Source organism: Leptodactylus fuscus, chromosome 5 (assembly GCF_031893055.1).
Source record: "Leptodactylus fuscus isolate aLepFus1 chromosome 5, aLepFus1.hap2, whole genome shotgun sequence".
Lineage (NCBI taxonomy): Eukaryota > Metazoa > Chordata > Amphibia > Anura > Leptodactylidae > Leptodactylus > Leptodactylus fuscus.
In genome coordinates this window covers 120,524,870-120,547,980 of record NC_134269.1, presented here as the reverse complement: position 1 = coordinate 120,547,980, position 23,111 = coordinate 120,524,870, and the positions used below count along the sequence as shown (strand labels likewise).

General features: G+C 45.2%; 1 protein-coding gene across 1 annotated transcript in view; it reads right to left on the bottom strand.

The window, feature by feature from the left end:
• CPNE8 (copine 8) overlaps nucleotides 1-23,111 on the bottom strand; it is a 190,145-nt gene that overhangs the window by 90,368 nt on the left and 76,666 nt on the right. The gene's annotated exons all lie outside the window — the stretch shown is intronic.

The following is a 23,111-nucleotide window of genomic DNA, read 5'->3' as shown; positions in this document are numbered from 1 at the left end:
TAAATTGGGTACACCAAATCCCATTCTATTTTCTCACTAGCTCCTATGACGCAGACAGGGAAGAGGGGCATTCTGGGGATCAGCACTGCTGTATTATCTCTCATAAGCTCTAAATATGGGGTGTCCCCTGAAAACGCTCGCACCGCTTACACATTTCCTTCTAGTTGCAGCCACTTACGTCCTAATGATTTGGCGACTTTTGGGGTTTTTGTCTTCACATTGTACAAGCTAGATTTTTATTTTTATTTTCTGGCAATGTGGCCATATGAGGGCTTGATGTTTGCGGTATTAGATGTACTTTTCAATGCCACCATTTTGGGGCCTGTAACTTATTGACTACATTTTATTAACTCTTTCTGGGTGGGATGTAAAAGGAAACATCAATTCTGGCATTGCTTTTTAGCATTTATTTTTTTTCCCGTGCAGCGTACAGCATAGGTAACATGTTACCTTTATTCTGTGGGTCAGTACGGTTACGGCGATACCTCATTTATATTATTTTTTAATGCTTTGCTATTTGTGCAGAATAAAATTCAATTTAGGGAAAAAAATCAACTATTTTTGCATCGCCATCTTCTGAAAGGCATAACATTTTTATTTTTCGCTAGACAGAGCTGGTTGAGGGCTTATTTTTTGTGGGAACACCTCTTCTTTTTATTGGTACCATTTTGGTTTTCATCTGACCATTTGATTACTTATTATTGAACATTTTGTAAGGGAAAGGTGGTGAATAATCATTATTTTGTGCGGTTTTCTACTTTTTTTTTTTTTTACGACATTCGCCGTTCGGCTTAAATAATGTTTTAATTTTATTGTTCAGGTTATTATGGACGCAGCGATACCAAATATGTAATGTTTTTTTCTATTTTTCTTTATTTTACATAATAAAACATTTTATATGGGGAAAATGGGATTTTTGGGGCTTTATTTATTTCTATTTTATTTTAAACTTATTTAAACTTTTTTATTTTTACTTTTTTCCAACTTTTTTTTTTCTGTCCCCATGGAGGATTGAAGCAGTGATCGGCTAATCACTGCTTCACTACATATATGCTGCAATACACGTGTTACACGTGTATTGCATTGTATAGGAAGCTGTCAGCCTGTGTAGACGCACAGGCTGACAGCTTTCTTTTTAGGCAGGATCAACCAGGTAGTGAAGGGGGTAAGTGATGGGGCAGACCTGGGGTCACTGATCAGATCCCGGGCTGCCCCCTACGAACACCGGCACCCCCCGAAACCGGTGCGGGGGGTGCCGATCGGCACCATTTTAGAACGAAACCCCGGAGGTGCCGGCGGTCATGTTGACCGCCGGCATATCAGGGGTTAACACCCGCGATCGGACCCGGTTCCGACCGCGGGTGTTACGGGGCATTGTCAGCCGTAACATACGGCTGACACCCGCAGCGCATGGTGCGCACACAGTTTCTGTGTGCACACCATGCATCCGCAGTAATAGTACGGCGGTTTGCGGGAAGGGGTTAAAAGACCTTGATCTGTACCTTGACCGCACTCATTGTATTCCTAAATCATAGCTTATAAAAAACAAAAAAAACTTTGTAAGTCTTCAGTAGGTGATACCTTTTTTAATGGCTAACTCATAATGATGACAGAATATGACGTTTCGAAGCTTTCCTCTGAGCTTCTTCTTCAGATATAACTAAAAAACACTTTCTAGAGGCTGCATATTTATAACTGGACACAGGGGTAGGATTACAGGAGGGAGGGGGGAAGAGGCTTATTACTATATACTTATAACAACAAACAATCAATTGCCAGATCCCCCAGTTCTTATCTTAATGGCTGTCTTAATGATGTGTATAAAAAGACATAAACCCACGTGAGATATTCATCCCATTGTCCAATGTCTGGAATAGGGTCATGGCCTTGTACTCATAAATCAGTCGCTGTTTCCTTGATCCTTCCTTAATCAAGGACCTTCTACTACAATCAGGTTACAGAGACTTACTGTAATGGAATTGCAATAGGAGCAATTCCCAAGCTCTTGGTGAGCCCTGGGGGAAGGAGCACGACAAGACAGTGAGCCCTAAGCTGAACCCACTGCAACCCCTATCTGCTTGCCTCACTGCCTTAGGTGGCAGAGGACAACTGGTCGACAAGCCCTTCCTATATATAAGTGACAACACAGACAAAACAAACAACAACAAAGGGAGGTCAGCTAGCCAAGGGTCTGGTAACAGTCAAGCAATGCAGTACAAAGTCGTAAACCAAGAAAATAGTCACAAGAGAAGCCAAAGGTCAGAGGTCAGTAATACAATAGAAGCAGAAAGAGGAGTTAGCAGGGACAAAGTCTAAGGACAGAGTCAAAATAGCCAGCCAGCTAGCCTGTGTGGGCTGATGGCCTGCATATAGGAAGCCAAAGACCCACCCTAGGCTTGATTGGAAGACAGGCTGTCAATCACACAGGCAAGGCTAGAATTAATTATTTGATGAACAGGTGAACAAGGTGCAGGAGATGGGTGTGGTGGAAATTCAATTACAGAAAGAGCAGTGTTCACACTGCAATGAAAAACACTAAGCCAAGAATCAAACTGAACATGCCTCCTGCTCCACAGCGTGTGAGTGGAGGGTGGCGCAGAGACCCAAACAAGCAGAGATGTTACACTTACTGTTTATAACTCTAAGGTCCTTCTTGCTTATAGTATTCCTTTGTCAGGTAGTTACAACTGCTCTATTCTACTTTAGAGCGATTATGTCATTTTATCATCCTGTTCTCTTCCCTCACAGATAATAGTGCTATGCACTATGACTGGACTTATTACTGGATATATTACTAGTTATTTTATGTTACATTTTATTCCTAAGGGGTTTTTTTAGTATTATTATTATCTGGTTAACCCATTTCTATGCTTATCAAACTAATTTTCTGCTTGGGAACATCGCATTTTCTTTTAGCGATGTGTACGTGCTGGGGCCCAGACTCTTTCTATACGTAGTTTTTACCTTGACTAATAATGGTACTTAAAATCTACTCTTTAAATGCCAAAGGCTTGAATAACCCATATAAACGTAGTTTACTGTAGAGAAAAGTACTGTGTTTAGTCTGTTATATGTTGATGGTATAGCAGGATCCATTTCCACATGGATAAATTCTGCATATTGTTATGGCTTCTGGCCCTGCTAAACACAAAGCTGTTACGGTGGCTGTTAAATATATTGTCACTTTCTCAATATCATTTTCCAGGATCCATTGGGCAGATACAACATTAACAATGTTCTTTATACTATATATAACGTTTACTTCCCTTACAAATCTCAAGCTAATTTTTTTAACTACATTACTCCCTAAGATTAAAGCCTCTGCCAAGGGCCTTCTACAAACTGGAGGATTTTCATTTTTTGCAGTAGACTCTATTACCCGTAAAAGACATACTGCCCACTTTTCTGAAATAATCTTCTTCATTCTTTTCCCCACCACATCAATCATACTCGAGAGTAGATTTCTTAGTTTTTGGCCCCATTCACCTGCAGACTCAATCCACATGAATTGGAGATCTAACATGGTCAGACAACGGTCCAACATCACTTGAACTCAATGAGTGGATTTCCTTTCCCTTCCTCTCACACCATTTATGTTGTTCTGCCCACTCTGGTGCAACTGGACCTGGTGGACTTCGTGGCAGGCAGTGTTAGGAGTATTTTGTGTCGTGGGTATTGGTGCACACCTTCTGACTTGCTCGCACGCACTGTTGGTAGGCAGCTTGATTTCCTGGTTCATTAGTCTGTCCTCCCATTTGCACCTGGGAGGAGTGGTCTCTACTCTGTATTTAAACCCATGCCTCCCATGGTTCTGTGCTGAGTGTCGCTTTTACAGAGCTAGGCCTTAGCAGGAGGAGTAGGTGGTTATCTTGGATAGAGGAAGTTCCGTGGTTGGTTTTTGGGAGGTTTTGGGTGAACAAGTTGGTTTGTGTGTTTTCCCTTCTGTGTTCACCAATCCTCCCTCCGTGTATAATTGACTGTGTGAGTGAATTGCCTTATCCTTTGATTTCTACTCAGTTTCCCTGTGTTTGTTTCCTAGTGTACGGTTCCTTCCCATATTGGTTTGGGGAATTCTTTCCTACATGTTTCCTGTGTGCTGCTTGTGTTGTTAGTCAGCGCACACCCTTGTCAGTCCCTGTCAGTAGCAGCTTCACTTGTTCGTTAGGGGTGACCCCCTTTAGTCTCCAGTCCCTAGAGATCTTATAGGGCATTCCTTCTCCCACTTCCCTCTAGGCCTACGGTGTCAGTGAGAGAGGAGCTGTCGGGGTCAGGTTTAGCCTGAGAACAGCCGACCTACACCCGTGAGGCAGGGACCGGGTTAGCTAGTGGGAGTAGTGCAGGGCGAGATTCCCTACTGCTATCCCTTAGCCCCGTTGCAGCTACCTGGACTGACATAACAGTACACTCAGCCGGTAAAAAAAAAAAAAAAAAAAAAAAAAAAAGGAAAGGTTCGTTTGCATTATGACGGACCTGAAACAGTTGTACCAGGCGGTGCAGCAGATCTCCACTGAGATGGAGGGGATCAAGCTACGAATGGATGCCATCCAAGCTTCTGGCGTATCTCAAGTACAGCAGTTGGCTCAACACACAGCCTCTCAGGTGGAGGGCATACAGAGGCAGGTGAGTAGCGCCCCTGTGGGTCGGCCTCTGGAGCCAAAGGTCAGCTTACCTGAACCCTTCCGAGGTAAGAGGTCAGATTTTTTCCGATTTCAAAAGGACTGTCTTTTGTATTTCCGGCTACGGCCGTTTTCCTCCGGTTCTGAGGTACAGAGAGTTGGGATTATTATTACTTTATTGAGAGATGATCCCCTCATCTGGGCACATTCGTTACCAGCCGACTCAGCTTGCTTACTAACTGTAGAGGCGTTTTTCTCCACAATGGGGTTACTGTATGACGACCCAGACAGGGTACGCACGGCTGAGTATAACCTACGACGTGTGGTGCAAGGGGATCACGCTATAGAGAAATATTGCACAGAGTTTCGTAGGTGGGCAGCAGAAGTACACTGGAATGACCCCGCTCTACTTAGTCAGTTTGAGACAGGGCTCTCGGACCAGGTTAAAGACCATCTAGTTTCTCACCCTGTTCCGGGAGATCTAGATGAGGCCATGCAGCTGGCAATTAGAGTTGGACGGCGCCTCCGGGAGCGTGGAGACAAGAGTCCTGGGGGGGTTAGCCCTCCTCAATTCTCTGTTTTTGGAGAGGACCCGGGGGACCAACCCATGCAGATTGGGGCCACTGTGCGAAGTGCTAGACCCAAGAGTGAAGGGTCCCGCACAGTACGCTGTTTTGTGTGTGGAGGAATGGGACATTTAGCAAGGGTGTGCCCCTCCAGAGAATGGTTCGCCAAGGAGGGTAATAACCCCAGGTCTATTGAGAGTAAGGGAAGAAAACCTACTAAGGAGGGAGGTGTGCATATTTCCTGTACTCAGACTGCCGGGTTGACCCTTGATGGATGGGTAAATGGGCAGAAGTGCCGGATTTTGGTTGATTGTGGTTCGGCAGTCAACCTTATTGACTCTGAGTTTTGCGAGCAACTAAGGGTGAGTCCTTTGGTCTTGAAGTCTCAGATACCGGTGTGGGCTATTGATAAGACCCCTCTACAGCAATCTGTCATCTCCAAACAGGTGGAGGGTCTGGAGTTTATTGTGGGTGGCCACAGGGAAGAGATTGACTTGTTCTTGTTGTCTAAATTACCAGCACAAGTAGTGTTGGGGTGGCCCTGGCTGAAGCAGCATAACCCTATTATCAACTGGGAGACCGAGACAGTAGTTTCTTGGGGGCATGGGTGTAATGGTCGATGTCTGCCCATATCCGTGATGTCTTTGTCTATAGACAATTTGCCTCAAGAAATATGTGAGTTCAGGGAGGTCTTTGAGGAAAGGGCAGCCAAGACATTACCACCACATCGCACCTATGATTGCTCGATTAAATTTATACCTAATGCAGTGTTACCCAAGACAAGGTTGTACAATCTCACTATTCCGGAGAGGGAGGCGCTCAAAGAGTATATTGAGGGGAGTCTAGAGGTGGGGCATATTCGCCCATCTAAGTCCCCAGTAGCAGTGGGGTTTTTCTTTGTAAAGAAGAAAGATGGAGGGTTGCGCCCTTGTTTGGATTTTAGGGAGATTAATAAAATCACGGTGCGGAATCCCTATCCCATCCCGTTGATCTCGGATCTTTTCAGCCAGATTACGGGAGCTCGCTGGTTTAGTAAAATAGATTTACGTGGGGCGTATAACTTGCTGAGAATCAAGAAGGGGGATGAGTGGAAAACAGCGTTTAACACACCCCTAGGACACTTTGAGAATCTGGTGATGCCTTTCGGTCTAACCAATGCGCCCGCGTTTTTTCAGAATTTTATTAATGATGTACTAAGTGCCGTCATAGGGAGGGGGGTTGTGGTCTATCTGGACGATATACTCATTTACACCCCGGATTTGGAGACTCATTGGGAGAGAGTGAGAGAGGTTTTAAATCTCCTGAGGGTTAACCAATTAAGTGCTAAGCTGGAGAAATGTGTGTTCGCGGTCAATAAATTATGTTTACTTGGCTATATCCTATCGGACAAGGGGTTCGAAATGGATCCTGAGAAGGTCAGGGCAGTCTTGGAGTGGCCGCGACCTGAGAACCTAAAGGCGGTCCAACGGTTCTTGGGATTCTCCAACTATTATCGCCAGTTTATTAAGGGATTTTCTGAGGTTGTGAAACCCATCTCGGACTTGACTAAGAAGGGGGCTGACTGTGCTAAGTGGTCGCCAGAGGCGCTAGCCGCGTTTGAAGAATTGAAGAAGCGATTCTCCTCCGCTCCCATTTTGAGACAGCCGGATGAGAGGTTGGCCTTCCGAGTGGAGGTGGATGCCTCCTCGGTGGGGGTGGGTGCAGTACTTTCTCAGGAGTTCGAGGAGGGTACGCATCCCTGTGCCTTCTTTTCTAAGAAATTCTCTGCCTCTGAACGGAATTATGACATCGGAGATAGAGAACTACTGGCAATAAAACTAGCGTTCGAACATTGGCGTCATTTCCTGGAGGGGGCCAGAAGGCCAGTCCAGGTATTTACCGATCACAAGAATTTGGTTTATCTTGGGTCGGCGAAGAGATTAAATGCACGGCAGGCCAGATGGGCTCTATTTTTTGCGCGGTTCCATTTTACCGTGACTTATGTGCCGGGTTCAAAGAATGTTAAGGCTGATGCTTTATCCCGGTATATGTCGACTGAGGAGGAACGAGAGGCGCCGGCCACTATTCTTGGGGATGGAGTGGTGGTAGCAGTATTGGGCACGAAATTGGAGAAAGCCTTGATCGAAGCGCAACACGCTGCACCTTCCAAGATACCTAGAAACAAGCTGTTTGTCCCAACTACTCTCTGACAAAGTCTACTGAGGGAGTGTCACGAGTCGGTTCTTGCTGGTCACCCGGGGGTTTCAGAGACCATGAGATTGGTGTCTAGGAATTTTTGGTGGCCAGGGTGGAGTAAGGATGTCTTGCAGTTTGTTCAAAATTGTTCGGTCTGTGCAAGAGCCAAGGCGTCGCATACCCGTCCCCACGGTCTTCTACATCCGTTAGAACCTCCTAAGGCACCTTGGACTCATCTGTCTATGGATTTCATCACGGGCCTTCCAGTGTCTAAGGGTTTCACGGTCATTTGGGTAGTCGTTGACCGCTTCACGAAAATGTGCCATTTGATCCCGTTTTCCAGGCTGCCATGTGCCAAGACACTATCAGGGTCATTTATTAAAGAAATTGTAAGGTTGCATGGTCTTCCGGAGGAGATCGTTTCGGACAGGGGTCCGCAATTTGTGGCTAAATTCTGGCGGGCTTTTTGCAGCAGGTTGGGAGTTACACTGTCGTTTTCCTCCGGGTTTCACCCGGAGTCTAACGGGCAAACAGAGAGGAAGAATCAGGATGTGGAGCAGTTTTTGAGGTGTTTTGTTCGAGAGAACCAGAATAATTGGGCTGACTTTCTTCCCCTGGCAGAATTTTCCTTAAACAACCATGATTCCAACGCCACAGGTACCACACCTTTTTTTTGCTCCGGTGGTAGACATCCTGTTTTCGGAGTATTTTCTTCCATTTCGTCCCCAGTTCCGGAGGAGGAGCTATTTTCTAAAAAGCTGCAAGGGGTATGGTCCCGTATCCGAGAGAATCTGGTGCGGGCGTCGCACCAGGCTAAGGTCCAGGCGGATAGGAAGAGAGGAGAGTTGCAGTTCTTCCCTGGTGAGATGGTTTGGTTGTCCACCAAGAATATCAGGTTGAAGGTTCCTAGCAAGAAGCTGAGTCCCAGGTTTGTGGGTCCTTTTAAGATCATCAAGATGGTAAATGAAGTGGCGGCGCAGCTGCAACTACCTAAAAGGTGGAAGATAAACCGGGTGTTCCATGTCTCCTTGTTAAAGAAGGCCAAGAAGGGAACGTCTCCAGTTAAAGTTCCACCAGTTTCTGAGTCCGGGGAGTATGAGATATCCCGAGTTCTGGATAGCAAATATGTTCGGGGGAAGCTACGGTATCTGGTGGCATGGAAGGGATACGGTCCTGAAGATAATTCTTGGGTTCTGGAGTCGGATATGTCAGCCCCCAGACTCGTGGAGAAATTCCACAAGGAGTTCCCGAAGAAGGATGCTCCTAGAGAATCCGGAGTCTTCTCCTTGAGGGGAGGATCCTGTTAGGAGTATTTTGTGTCGTGGGTATTGGTGCACACCTTCTGACTTGCTCGCACGCACTGTTGGTAGGCAGCTTGATTTCCTGGTTCATTAGTCTGTCCTCCCATTTGCACCTGGGAGGAGTGGTCTCTACTCTGTATTTAAACCCATGCCTCCCATGGTTCTGTGCTGAGTGTCGCTTTTACAGAGCTAGGCCTTAGCAGGAGGAGTAGGTGGTTATCTTGGATAGAGGAAGTTCCGTGGTTGGTTTTTGGGAGGTTTTGGGTGAACAAGTTGGTTTGTGTGTTTTCCCTTCTGTGTTCACCAATCCTCCCTCCGTGTATAATTGACTGTGTGAGTGAATTGCCTTATCCTTTGATTTCTACTCAGTTTCCCTGTGTTTGTTTCCTAGTGTACGGTTCCTTCCCATATTGGTTTGGGGAATTCTTTCCTACATGTTTCCTGTGTGCTGCTTGTGTTGTTAGTCAGCGCACACCCTTGTCAGTCCCTGTCAGTAGCAGCTTCACTTGTTCGTTAGGGGTGACCCCCTTTAGTCTCCAGTCCCTAGAGATCTTATAGGGCATTCCTTCTCCCACTTCCCTCTAGGCCTACGGTGTCAGTGAGAGAGGAGCTGTCGGGGTCAGGTTTAGCCTGAGAACAGCCGACCTACACCCGTGAGGCAGGGACCGGGTTAGCTAGTGGGAGTAGTGCAGGGCGAGATTCCCTACTGCTATCCCTTAGCCCCGTTGCAGCTACCTGGACTGACATAACAGGCAGTCAAGCCCCGGAAGTGACGAGATGATTCAAAAACCTCATTCAGTGGGCAGAAACCTCTCGGATGCCTTCCCTGCTCATGGCCTTGTATATGGAGAATGAGTTTGATAGAATACACTAGGGCTACCTACTTAGCATTTTAAACATATTTGGAATACTGGGCATAATAAAATCTGCTATACTCACCCTACTCTGTGCCCTGGGACTCTATCCTAGATTTGGAGCGGTGTCCTGTTATAAGTGTAATGCTACCAAGTCTCAAATACTCAATGTTGGTATGAATAGAGCCACTCAGTCTTTCCTCTCAACTAATTAACCGTAACAGTGAGAGGATGGCTCGTTTCCTTACCTTTGGGTCTCCCTAACCAGCCCTAACTCGCCATTGTTTTCACATAATTATGTCCCACTTCTCACAAAGGTCTCCATCTCCATTAATTTTTTTAACATGCTGTTTGTCCTCTACATGTATAGTTTTATAACCTTTTAATAAAACTTTTAGTTGGAATAAAAATGTCATCTAGGTTATCATAAACTTATTGTTTGGGTATACTTTGGGGTACAGAAGGGATGAAATGTTATTTGGCTTTTAGAGCACAGATTTAGATGGTTTTGTTTTTGATACCATATCATGTTTGCATATCATTGAACTGCCAGTAAAGTAGAATTCTTGGGAACTGACCCCATTTTATAAACTGTAACCCTCAGGGAATTTATCTCTGGCTGAAGGCCCCGTAACCTTCCAGGCCCAATCGTTACGCCACTGCTACCCACCTAACATAAGTGGAGTACTGATTGCCCATGCACCCTGGGGTAGGTGAGCTGATCAAGATTTTTTTATCGTCATTTTGACATCAACACCCATGATTGCATTGTGGAGGGGCTGGCTGGGTAACAGAGAGAGTGCCCTTCTTATTAAGAGCAGACAAATTTACAAATGAATGTCCCAAATGCAGCAATTAGTGCTATTGGATACTTTTATAATTGACAGCCAATCCTGGCCTCTACTGTGCCACCTAACTGGTTAGACTTTAGCGTTGTCTAAGTGGTCCCTGGGTTTTTACCCTTTAACCTCTATACAGGGATCTGGTCTGCAGGGAACCACCAGGTTATTACCTCTAGGAGTAGTCTTGGTATAGTTGGCAGCTAACCCAAAGTCAAAAAAGATGCCGATGCACAGCAGCACAGGAACGCTTGTAACGCTTTAAGGCTTGGTTCACATCTGCGTTGGATCTACGTACAGGCATTCTGTTCCCCTCTACGCATGAAAAAGTGCTACAAACCTAACTTAATTAATATTGATGCACTTGGGACCAGGAATAACCGAACAGCCTGGGTTTTGGAAATAAGGAACCGCGCTCCTCCAAGGATCAATATCCAAAACATGAACATTACTTTCCAACAAACTTAGTATTTTGGGGTAGACATCCTTTTTTCAAGTGTACAAGGAAAAAAATTACAGCACTGAACAATATACACAACATTAAATAAGAAAAAATGAGATTAGAAACGCCCACAAAGTGATGCTAAAAGGGGGTATAGCTAATATTAACATAGTGCTAACTTATTGGTGACTACATATAGAAAAATACATCAAGCTCATGGTCTTGTAATGCCCTAGAACCAAGCGGTTAATAATAATAATAATAATCTAGCGGTGGATAGAACAGTGTCGCTCAGAGTTATGCATGCCATACTGCACATGCGCAGCTATTATCACATGCACAGCAGTGAGTGTAATGCCATTTGCTTCTATTGGCCACTGGGCATGCGCGTGCCATGACTAAGAGACCACAAGACAGGTCTCGAAACGCGTAGGCTTTTTTTCTTATCTTTCTGGATCCATGTTGTAGATTTTTAATTCACATGAAGTAAAAGTTACATTTTATTTTCTATTATTCGGGTGTGCTGGATGTTTTTACGCTTTTTCGTATATGCGCAGTTATGTCTGCGGTTGAACTGAACAGCTGATCGGAGAAGCGATCAGCTGTTCAGCCCAAAACATTTGCGGCGTGCAAGTGTGGCGGTTGTGTACCGAAATGGCCTCCATGACAATTGACGTTTGTAAACATCAGTGCATGTGGAAGTCCTGAGTGATAACGTAATAGTGATCGGCTGCTCAAAGTGAAACAGCTGATCACTCAATGCTGAATAGACTGTGATAAGACACTTATTGTAAAAGACCTGATTAAAACAGCGTATAAATGCAAAATAAATAATAGATAAAATACATAAAATACACAATAGTAAAGGCTTGATTGTTAAGAAAGTCTTGTGTCTCAGTCTTAGGCCTCTAGGGATGATATTTTCTGTAAGATAGATGTTCAGAAATTTCCGATTACTGTAGTCCCGTGGGACTTAAGAGAAAAACAAAGGAAAATCCCAATAGTGAGATATGTGTTCCTTTTTTAGGAGAAAGAGGGGCGGTAGGGGAGGAAAAAAAAGAAAAAATAAAATTTCCGGCTACTCTTGTCTGCTGTTATGTCATCAATAAACACAAGTGACCCAGTGCCATTGAAAGCCATGCATGCCCATGCCATCACGTTGCCTCCACCATGTTTTACAGAGGATGTGGTGTGCCTTGGATCATGTGCCGTTCCCTTTCTTCTCCAAACTTTTTTCTTCCCATCATTCTGGTACAGGTTGATCTTTGTCTCATCTGTCCATAGAATACTTTTCCAGAACTGAGCTGGCTTCTTGAGGTGTTTTTCAGCAAATTTAACTCTGGCCTGTCTATTTTTGGAATTGATTAATGGTTTGCATCTAGATGTGAACCCTTTGTATTTACTTTCATGGAGTCTTCTCTTTACTGTTGACTTAGAGACAGATACACCTACTTCACTGAGAGTGTTCTGGACTTCAGTTGATGTTGTGAACGGGTTCTTCTTGACCAAAGAAAGTATGCGGCGATCATCCACCACTGTTGTCATCCGTGGACGCCGAGGCCTTTTTGAGTTCCCAAGCTCACCAGTCAATTCCTTTTTTTCTTAGAATGTACCCGACTGTTGATTTTGCTACTCCAAGCATGTCTGCTATCTCTCTGATGGATTTTTTCTTTTTTTTCAGCCTCAGGATGTTCTGCTTCACCTCAATTGAGAGTTCCTTTGACCGCATGTTGTCTGGTCACAGCAACAGCTTCCAAATGCAAAACCACACACCTGGAATCAACCCCAGACCTTTTAACTACTTCATTGATTACAGGTTTACGAGGGAGACGCCTTCAGAGTTAATTGCAGCCCTTAGAGTCCATTGTCCAATTACTTTTGGTCCCTTGAAAAAGAGGAGGCTATGCATTACAGAGCTATGATTCCTAAACCCTTTCTCTGATTTGGATGTGGAAACTCTCATATTGCAGCTGGGAGTGTGCACTTTCAGCCCATATTATATATATATATATATATATATATATATATATATATATATATATATATATATAAATAATTGTATTTCTGAACATGTTTTAGTAAACAGCTAAAATAACAAAACTTGTGTCACTGTCCAAATATTTCTGGCCCTAACTGTACATACATACGGAAACTCACATTGACCAGACACTTTGCAATTAGGGCCAAATGCTATTCCCCCCCCCCCCCAACTGCAATTAATTATATTACTAAAAGCAAGTTATACCCAATTCAACATAAAGGTAGCAATATAGACACATTCTACTCTCTATCACGTCTATCACATCTTAGTGAAAATAAGAAGGGAATCACTCTAACCAAAAGGAAAAAGGAGGCCCTACAATCTCTTAAAAATAACTGTGACATCGATAATAATGCAGACAAGGGAGGGACCATTGTCCTATAAAACAAGGCCACCTACCATAAAGAAGCAGAAAAAATATTGTCTGACTTATTATACCCAACTGAGTAATGACCCTACCCCTCAACATCTACTAGAATATTATCATCTAATACAAGAGGCCTTCTCTTATGGGGTCCTCTTGAAAAAAGAGAGAGTTTCTATGGGTCAAGAACCCCACTTAAGCTCTGTACTATCATCTCCCCAAAGTCCAAAAGGACATGAAAAATCCTCTGGGTCGACCTATAATCTCAGGGAAGAATTCTATAAGTAGAAATTTGTCTCAGTTTGTAGACATTCAACTCCAACCTTTTGCAGTATGTTTGATATACTATCTTAAGGATTCCCCTAGTCTCATTAACAGTTTGTTTAGTATATCCTGGAAACCCAGTTATAGATGGGCAAAACTCGGTCACTGCACTCTATAGCAATATTCCCCATGATAAGAATATGAAGAATATAGCAGCGGTATTACATAAAGAACAGTGTAGGCCTCAGCTACAAAAACCCTTTATATTGAAAGGTACTGAGTTTATTTTAAAACATAAGGCATTTGGATTTGAGGATAACATATACATCCAAACCAGGGGTACCACTATGGGTACACGTTTTGCACCTAGTTACGCAAACCTTTATATGAGTAGATTTGAGGAAACTTATGTATATGGTTCAAGTAAATGGTCTGAACACATAGTGTTCTACAAGAGATACATTGATGACCTGATTTTTATATTGAATGGGTCTGAAAAGGAATTTATGGATTTTACATGCAAACTGAATTGCAATGACTGGGGATTAAAATTCTCTGGTAGTACAGATTCAGTCACAATTAATTATCTTGACCTCACTCTTATCAGCGAAGGTGACAAGACAAAGACTTTCTTCAAGCAGGTTGACTGCAATAGTCTGCTTGACTATTGCAGCTTGCACTACAGAAAGTGGATGAATAATGTTCCTTATGGGGAGTTTAAGAGAGTTAGGAGAAACTGCACACGGAACTTTGATTCTGAGGAACAGAGTAAAAGCTTTTCTAAAAGGTTTAATGAAAAAAATTATCCCAAAGGCCTTACAAAATGGCAAAAGACAAAGACGCTAATTTAACACAAAATGACTGTCTGCAACCTGGAGTCAAGTGTAGTACAGATCAATTTAATTTTAATTTCACCACTACTTTTAATGGGAAACATGATATTATTCGTGCAGAAATATTGGTACGTGCTCCTTAATGTACATTTCCTAAAGGGTGTGTTACCTAGACACCAAGGTTTGACATTTAGAAGAGCACGTACCCTTAAAAATGACTTAGGTCCTAGTAGATTGAAAAAGGAAAAGGTTACCAGCACTGCTCCATTTAGCCAAATAAACAGCTATTCTAATGGCGAGATTTTCACCATTAATTACAATTTGAGGTGTGCTTCCTCTTACATCGTCTATGTGTCCTTGCAACCTACAATATGTGGGCTGCACAATTAAAACACTCAGGGAATGGTTAAATAAACAGCGATCGAATGTGTTAAACAAATTCTTGAAACATACTGTCTCCCGACATGCACCTAGCTTCCATAATGGACTCTTTGATGGCTTTCTACTAACCCCTTTTGACAACATCTCTGATTCTGTTTCCAATAGATTCGATGCACTACACAGAAAAGAGATGTATTGGATCTATAAACTGAATACTTTGGTTCCAACATGGCTCAATGAAGCCTTGGTAGATATTACGGGGTGATACATCTCTTTGTATACAGTATTTAATTTTTTTTATTAATTATTATTTTGTAATTTTGTATACAGTGTTTTACTCTATCTGTATTTGGTTTTATAGTTTTAGGGATGCAAGTTATTCATTTATGGTATGAACATACAATTTTACAATTATCTATATTATTTATACATTTTCTATGTTTGATATTTGTACCACTGAGTTTACTTCGTTTTCTTTATTGCTCTTATAGCCATCAGTTTTCACAAGAACCCAACATTTATTGCTATTTTATATAATTATTACCACTCCTATGTTCTTGCATATATATTTTGTACTTTTTTACTATCTATTATTTATGTTATTTATTTATTTGGTGACTTAACACAGACCAATGTTTTATGCATTTATTTTTTAGTTTTTACTAGTTACTGTACTTTTCTGTTGTTGTTTTTTTATATAAATAATTTATATGCCCTGATTATTTCATATTATTATATGACGTTAGCTTGTATGTGTTTTGCATTTATATGCTGTTTTAATAAGGTTTACAATAAGTGTTTTATCACAGTCTATTCAGCATTTAATGATTGGCTGTTTCACTTTGAGCAGCCAACCACTATTCCTTCATCACCCGGGACCTTCACATGCACTGATGTTTACAAACATCAGTTGTCACAGGAGCCATCTGGTATGCAAGTGCCAAGCTTGCACGAAGCATATATTTTGGGTTGAACAGCTGATCAGTTCTCCGATCAGCTGTTCAGTTGATCTGCCGACTTAACCATGCATGCCCAGTGGCCAGTCAAAGTGCGCAGCATCATACTCTTAGTCACGCGTGATAATAGCTGTGCATGCTCATTATGGCATGCATAACGCTGAGCGGCACCGTTCTATCCACCGGCTGGCTTATAAATTTATGGAGGTAATCTCTCTTATTTTATGAATATTATTATCATCATCATTAACCCCTTGGTCCTAGGGCATTATGAGACCATGAGCTTGATGTATTTTTCTGTATTTGATCACCAATATGTTAGCACTATGTTATTAGCCATGCCCCCTTTTGGCATCACTTTGTGGGCATTTCTGATTGAAATTTTTCTTATTTAAGTTTGTAATGTTGTGTATGTTGTTCAGTGCTGGCATTTTGTTCCTTGTACACTTGAAAAAAGGGTGTGTACCCTGAAATGGGGAGTGTGTTGACAAATAAAGTTCATGTTTCAGATATTGATCCTTGGTGGAGCGCAGTTCAGTATTTCAAAAACCCAGGAAAACCCAGGCTGCTGGGTTTTTCCTGGTCCCTCCAAGTGCATCTTCTACTGGATCTCACTGAGTATCTACCCAGAGAGGAACTCTCTGTAAAATCGGTTCCATTTCAACTCATGGTTCTTGTGAACGGATTCACAACATACCAAGGTGAGAAGACTTCCTAACTCATGTATTTGTGTTCCCCTATTTTATGGTGTTACTGCACCGCTTGATGCTGTTTCTCTGTTTTATTTCAGATAATTAATATTGAGATTTTTTATGACACATTGTGCTTTGTATTGGTGGTAAATTTTGGTTAATATTAGAGATGAGCGAACAGTGTTCTATCGAACACATGTTCGATCAGATATCAGGGTGTTCGCCATGTTCGAATCGAATCGAACACCACGTGGTAAAGTGCGCCAAAATTCGATTCCCCTCCCACCTTCCCTGGCGCCTTTTTTGCACCAATAACAGCGCAGGGGAGGTGGGACAGGAACTACGACACTGGGGGCATTGAAAAAAATTGGAAAAAGTCATTGGCTGCCGAAATCAGGTGACCTCCATTTTAGACGAATAGTGGATTTCAAATCCGGGTCATATGAGAATGTGAACTTTGTGACTATGAGACAGGGATAGCTGTACAGGCAGGGATAGCTAGGGATAACCTTTATTTAGGGGGGAATGTTATTAAAAATAACTTTTTGGGGCTCTATCGGGTGTGTAATTGTGATTTTTGTGAGATAAACTTTTTCCCATAGGGATGCATTGGCCAGCGCTGATTGGCCGAATTCCGTACTCTGGCCAATCAGTGCTGGCCAATGCATTCTATTAGCTTGATGAAGCAGAGTGTGCACAAGGGTTCAAGCGCACCCTCGGCTCTGATGTAGCAGAGCCGAGGCTGCACAAGGGTTCAAGCACACCCTCGGCTCTGATGTAGGAGAGCCGAGGGTGCACTTGAACCCTTGTGCACCCTCAGCTCTGCTACATCAGAGCCGAGGGTGCGCTTGAACCCTTGTGCACACTCTGCTTCATCAAGCTAATAGAATGCATTGGCCAGCGCTGATTGGCCAGAGTACGGAACTCGACCAATCAGCGCTGGCTCTGCTGGAGGAGGCGGAGTCTAAGATCGCTCCACACCAGTCTCCATTCAGGTCCGACCTTAGACTCCGCCTCCTCCGGCAGAGCCAGCGCTGATTGGCCGAAGGCTGGCCAATGCATTCCTATGCGAATGCAGAGACTTAGCAGTGCTGAGTCAGTTTTGCTCAACTACACATCTGATGCACACTCAGCACTGCTACATCAGATGTAGCAATCTGATGTAGCAGAGCCGAGGGTGCACTAGAACCCCTGTGCAAACTCAGTTCACGCTAATAGAATGCATTGGCCAGCGCTGATTGGCCAATGCATTCTATTAGCCCGATGAAGTAGAGCTGAATGTGTGTGCTAAGCACACACATTCAGCACTGCTTCATCACGCCAATACAATGCATTAGCCAGTGCTGATTGGCCAGAGTACGGAATTCGGCCAATCAGCGCTGGCTCTGCTGGAGGAGGCGGAGTCTAAGGTCGGACCTGAATGGAGACTGGTGTGGAGCGATCTTAGACTCCGCCTCCTCCAGCAGAGCCAGCGCTGATTGGTCGAGTTCCGTACTCTGGCCAATCAGCGCTGGCCAATGCATTCTATTAGCCCGATGAAGTAGAGCTGAATGTGTGTGCTTAGCACACACATTAAGCTCTACTTCATCAGGCTAATAGAATACATTGGCCAATCAGCGCTGGCCAATGCATTCTATTAGCTTGATGAAGCAGAGTGTGCACAAGGGTTCAAGCGCACCCTCGGCTCTGATGTAGCAGAGCTGAGGGTGCACAAGGGTTCAAGTGCACCCTCGGCTCTCCTACATCAGAGCCGAGGGTGCGCTTGAACCCTTGTGCAGCCTCGGCTCTGCTACATCAGAGCCGAGGGTGCGCTTGAACCCTTGTGCACACTCTGCTTCATCAAGCTAATAGAATGCATTGGCCAGCACTGATTGGCCAGAGTACGGAATTCGGCCAATCAGCGCTGGCCAATGCATTCTATTAGCCCGATGAAGTAGAGCTGAATGTGTGTGCTAAGCACACACATTCAGCACTGCTTCATCACGCCAATACAATGCATTAGCCAGTGCTGATTGGCCAGAGTACGGAATTCGGCCAATCAGCGCTGGCTCTGCTGGAGGAGGCGGAGTCTAAGATCGCTCCACACCAGTCTCCATTCAGGTCCGACCTTAGACTCCGCCTCCTCCAGCAGAGCCAGCGCTGATTGGCCGAATTCCGTACTCTGGCCAATCAGCACTGGCTAATGCATTGTATTGGCTTGATGAAGCAGTGCTGAATGTGTGTGCTTAGCACACACATTCAGCTCTACTTCATCGGGCTAATAGAATGCATTGGCCAGCGCTGATTGGCCGAATTCCGTACTCTGGCCAATCAGCACTGGCTAATGCATTGTATTGGCTTGATGAAGCAGTGCTGAATGTGTGTGCTTAGCACACACATTCAGCTCTACTTCATCGGGCTAATAGAATGCATTGGCCAATCAGCGCTGGCCAATGCATTCTATTAGCGTGAACTGAGTTTGCACAGGGGTTCTAGTGCACCCTCGGCTCTGCTACATCAGATTGCTACATCTGATGTAGTAGTGCCGAGTGTGCATCAGATGTGTAGTTGAGCAAAACTGACTCAGCACTGCTAAGTCTGCATTCGCATAGGAATGCATTGGCCAGCCTTCGGCCAATCAGCGCTGGCTCTGCCGGAGGAGGCGGAGTCTAAGGTCGGACCTGAATGGAGACTGGTGTGGAGCGATCTTAGACTCCGCCTCCTCCAGCAGAGCCAGCGCTGATTGGCCGAATTCCGTACTCTGGCCAATCAGCACTGGCTAATGCATTGTATTGGCGTGATGAAGCAGTGCTGAATGTGTGTGCTTAGCACACACATTCAGCTCTACTTCATCGGGCTAATAGAATGCATTGGCCAGCGCTGATTGGCCAGAGTACGGAATTCGGCCAATCAGCGCTGGCTCTGCTGGAGGAGGCGGAGTCTAAGATCGCTCCACACCAGTCTCCATTCAGGTCCGACCTTAGACTCCGCCTCCTCCAGCAGAGCCAGCGCTGATTGGCCGAATTCCGTACTCTGGCCAATCAGCACTGGCTAATGCATTGTATTGGCTTGATGAAGCAGTGCTGAATGTGTGTGCTTAGCACACACATTCAGCTCTACTTCATCGGGCTAATAGAATGCATTGGCCAATCAGCGCTGGCCAATGCATTCTATTAGCGTGAACTGAGTTTGCACAGGGGTTCTAGTGCACCCTCGGCTCTGCTACATCAGATTGCTACATCTGATGTAGCAGTGCCGAGTGTGCATCAGATGTGTAGTTGAGCAAAACTGACTCAGCACTGCTAAGTCTGCATTCGCATAGGAATGCATTGGCCAGCCTTCGGCCAATCAGCGCTGGCTCTGCCGGAGGAGGCGGAGTCTAAGGTCGGACCTGAATGGAGACTGGTGTGGAGCGATCTTAGACTCCGCCTCCTCCAGCAGAGCCAGCGCTGATTGGCCGAATTCCGTACTCTGGCCAATCAGCACTGGCTAATGCATTGTATTGGCTTGATGAAGCAGTGCTGAATGTGTGTGCTTAGCACACACATTCAGCTCTACTTCATCGGGCTAATAGAATGCATTGGCCAGCGCTGATTGGCCGAATTCCGTACTCTGGCCAATCAGCACTGGCTAATGCATTGTATTGGCTTGATGAAGCAGTGCTGAATGTGTGTGCTTAGCACACACATTCAGCTCTACTTCATCGGGCTAATAGAATGCATTGGCCAGCGCTGATTGGCCGAATTCCGTACTCTGGCCAATCAGCACTGGCTAATGCATTGTATTGGCTTGATGAAGCAGTGCTGAATGTGTGTGCTTAGCACACACATTCAGCTCTACTTCATCGGGCTAATAGAATGCATTGGCCAATCAGCGCTGGCCAATGCATTCTATTAGCGTGAACTGAGTTTGCACAGGGGTTCTAGTGCACCCTCGGCTCTGCTACATCAGATTGCTACATCTGATGTAGCAGTGCCGAGTGTGCATCAGATGTGTAGTTGAGCAAAACTGACTCAGCACTGCTAAGTCTGCATTCGCATAGGAATGCATTGGCCAGCCTTCGGCCAATCAGCGCTGGCTCTGCCGGAGGAGGCGGAGTCTAAGGTCGGACCTGAATGGAGACTGGTGTGGAGCGATCTTAGACTCCGCCTCCTCCAGCAGAGCCAGCGCTGATTGGCCGAATTCCGTACTCTGGCCAATCAGCACTGGCTAATGCATTGTATTGGCTTGATGAAGCAGTGCTGAATGTGTGTGCTTAGCACACACATTCAGCTCTACTTCATCGGGCTAATAGAATGCATTGGCCAGCGCTGATTGGCCGAATTCCGTACTCTGGCCAATCAGCACTGGCTAATGCATTGTATTGGCTTGATGAAGCAGTGCTGAATGTGTGTGCTTAGCACACACATTCAGCTCTACTTCATCGGGCTAATAGAATGCATTGGCCAATCAGCGCTGGCCAATGCATTCTATTAGCGTGAACTGAGTTTGCACAGGGGTTCTAGTGCACCCTCGGCTCTGCTACATCAGATTGCTACATCTGATGTAGCAGTGCCGAGTGTGCATCAGATGTGTAGTTGAGCAAAACTGACTCAGCACTGCTAAGTCTGCATTCGCATAGGAATGCATTGGCCAGCCTTCGGCCAATCAGCGCTGGCTCTGCCGGAGGAGGCGGAGTCTAAGGTCGGACCTGAATGGAGACTGGTGTGGAGCGATCTTAGACTCCACCTCCTCCAGCAGAGCCAGCGCTGATTGGCCGAATTCCGTACTCTGGCCAATCAGCACTGGCTAATGCATTGTATTGGCGTGATGAAGCAGTGCTGAATGTGTGTGCTTAGCACACACATTCAGCTCTACTTCATCGGGCTAATAGAATGCATTGGCCAGCGCTGATTGGCCGAATTCCGTACTCTGGCCAATCAGTGCTGGCCAATGCATTCTATTAGCTTGATGAAGCAGAGTGTGCACAAGGGTTCAAGCGCACCCTCGGCTCTGATGTAGCAGAGCCGAGGCTGCACAAGGGTTCAAGCGCACCCTCGGCTCTGATGTAGGAGAGCCGAGGGTGCACTTGAACCCTTGTGCACCCTCAGCTCTGCTACATCAGAGCCGAGGGTGCGCTTGAACCCTTGTGCACACTCTGCTTCATCAAGCTAATAGAATGCATTGGCCAGCGCTGATTGGCCAATGTATTCTATTAGCCTGATGAAGTAGAGCTGAATGTGTGTGCTAAGCACACACATTCAGCTCTACTTCATCGGGCTAATAGAATGCATTGGCCAGCGCTGATTGGCCAGAGTACGGAACTCGACCAATCAGCGCTGGCTCTGCTGGAGGAGGCGGAGTCTAAGATCGCTCCACACCAGTCTCCATTCAGGTCCGACCTTAGACTCCGCCTCCTCCAGCAGAGCCAGCGCTGATTGGCCGAATTCCGTACTCTGGCCAATCAGCACTGGCTAATGCATTGTATTGGCTTGATGAAGCAGTGCTGAATGTGTGTGCTTAGCACACACATTCAGCTCTACTTCATCGGGCTAATAGAATGCATTGGCCAATCAGCGCTGGCCAATGCATTCTATTAGCGTGAACTGAGTTTGCACAGGGGTTCTAGTGCACCCTCGGCTCTGCTACATCAGATTGCTACATCTGATGTAGCAGTGCCGAGTGTGCATCAGATGTGTAGTTGAGCAAAACTGACTCAGCACTGCTAAGTCTCTGCATTCGCATAGGAATGCATTGGCCAGCCTTCGGCCAATCAGCGCTGGCTCTGCCGGAGGAGGCGGAGTCTAAGGTCGGACCTGAATGGAGACTGGTGTGGAGCGATCTTAGACTCCGCCTCCTCCAGCAGAGCCAGCGCTGATTGGTCGAGTTCCGTACTCTGGCCAATCAGCGCTGGCCAATGCATTCTATTAGCCCGATGAAGTAGAGCTGAATGTGTGTGCTTAGCACACACATTCAGCTCTACTTCATCAGGCTAATAGAATACATTGGCCAATCAGCGCTGGCCAATGCATTCTATTAGCTTGATGAAGCAGAGTGTGCACAAGGGTTCAAGCGCACCCTCGGCTCTGATGTAGCAGAGCTGAGGGTGCACAAGGGTTCAAGTGCACCCTCGGCTCTCCTACATCAGAGCCGAGGGTGCGCTTGAACCCTTGTGCAGCCTCGGCTCTGCTACATCAGAGCCGAGGGTGCGCTTGAACCCTTGTGCACACTCTGCTTCATCAAGCTAATAGAATGCATTGGCCAGCACTGATTGGCCAGAGTACGGAATTCGGCCAATCAGCGCTGGCCAATGCATCCCTATGGGAAAAAGTTTATCTCACAAAAATCACAATTACACACCCGATAGAGCCCCAAAAAGTTATTTTTAATAACATTCCCCCCTAAATAAAGGTTATCCCTAGCTATCCCTGCCTGTACAGCTATCCCTGTCTCATAGTCACAAAGTTCACATTCTCATATGACCCGGATTTGAAATCCACTATTCGTCTAAAATGGAGGTCACCTGATTTCGGCAGCCAATGACTTTTTCCAATTTTTTTCAATGCCCCCAGTGTCGTAGTTCCTGTCCCACCTCCCCTGCGCTGTTATTGGTGCAAAAAAGGCGCCAGGGAAGGTGGGAGGGGAATCGAATTTTGGCGCACTTTACCACGTGGTGTTCGATTCGATTCGAACATGGCGAACACCCTGATATCCGATCGAACATGTGTTCGATAGAACACTGTTCGCTCATCTCTAGTAATCAATTCTGGATGCCATCTCTTTGGCCTGATATAAAATTATTGCTGATTCACTGAAATGAATTGTTTTG